The sequence below is a fragment of the Ostrea edulis genome, chromosome 1, assembly GCF_947568905.1.
Source record: "Ostrea edulis chromosome 1, xbOstEdul1.1, whole genome shotgun sequence".
NCBI classification, from domain to species: Eukaryota; Metazoa; Mollusca; class Bivalvia; order Ostreida; family Ostreidae; genus Ostrea; species Ostrea edulis.
In genome coordinates, this window is record NC_079164.1 from 79,110,555 (window position 1) to 79,111,924 (window position 1,370).

The following is a 1,370-nucleotide window of genomic DNA, read 5'->3' on the forward strand; positions in this document are numbered from 1 at the left end:
CCTCTGGGCCCAAAATTGGATTAAACTTATCAGATGATTTACATGCAAGAGTTGGCAATTCAAAGATCATAAATTTTAAGTAAAGTCTTTATCGTGTGTAGCAGTCAGCCGGCGGATTCGATTGCCGATGGCCAGATAGCTCAGTTGATAGAGCACCTGACTTGAGATTCAGGGGGCCCAGGTTCGAATCCTGGTCTGGTCCGTTGCATTTTCTCCCTTCCTGCTGTAGACCGGCCCCTGGATCTGACAGGTAAAAATGCCTGCCAGGGGACCCTGAGTTGATGTCTTCAGGTGTGAAGACATTTAAAGAGGGAGGAATATATCGGTCATTCAGGTTCAATTGTCGGTGGCCAGATAGCTCGGTAGAGATTCAGGGGGCCAGGGTTCGAATCCCGGTTTGGTCTGATGCATTTTCTCCGTTACACATGTATAGGCCCAATTCAAAAGCTATATCAGTTAAAGTTGCAGAGAATCAAAGACAAAAAAAAAAGCACCATGTTCCTTGATCCACTCCTCTTTTTGCGAGGCAACATTAAAAAAAGAGCAGAGGATTGATGTTAATCAGATTGGGGCATAATTTATCAAATATAAGGATTGTGTTTGGGTAAAATGTTGAAAGTAGCAGTATTGTTTTAGTGGGGATCCATATTTTTGAGATCACAAAATGTCACTACTAAAATTGGGTATTAGTGTAAAAGTAGAACATAAATGTACTGTCGAATGAAATATTAATATTCTTTCAGAACATTTCACTCATTGGACATTGGTGTATGTCCTGCCCAACCTATGAACCTTTGTCAATAGAGTTCAGATGATCTTGACTTGAACTCTTGTTTCAAATGCTTCATCCTATAAATCCCTGGTTTTCCTTCTAAAGCATAAAGTTCAATGTCCATCTGCGCCTCGTTTACAGGATGGAGGATTCATACGAGCTATGGTAGTCCTGCCCTGTTCAAAGTCCGAGTTCCCAGATGTTTGTCTGTTGAATTTTCTCTATCAAAACTTGTATCAGTTTCCAACAAGTCCTGAACTTTTCAAATTAAATCTAGCCTGTTAAATTTATTTGCACACACTTCCCTTTCCTGTTTCATTTCCAAACTGTTTCTAATTCATGTACTCCATGATGAGGAAAAGAACTGGATTGCTAGCAATACCTTGCAAATCAGATTTTCTACAACTAAACAATATACATACCAGCATACAGCAGGATACTCATTTTACACGTGGGACATAACACTGCAGATGTCAATGAATGCATACTTTTGTACGTTGCAGGAACACCTGTTCCAATATGTATAAATATTTCACAGTGTGATGCCACTAGGCCCTATCTCAGTTTCACTGGTATTTAATGATGATTCCAACAAACA

At 39.8% G+C, this 1,370-nt stretch overlaps 1 non-coding gene across 1 annotated transcript; it reads left to right on the plus strand.

Moving 5' to 3' along the window:
- Nucleotides 1-129: 129 nt before the first annotated feature.
- Trnas-uga (transfer RNA serine (anticodon UGA)) lies at nucleotides 130-202 on the plus strand. Its single transcript has one exon. It is a non-coding gene; the product is annotated as a tRNA-Ser (tRNA).
- The last annotated feature ends 1,168 nt before the right edge of the window (nucleotides 203-1,370 follow it).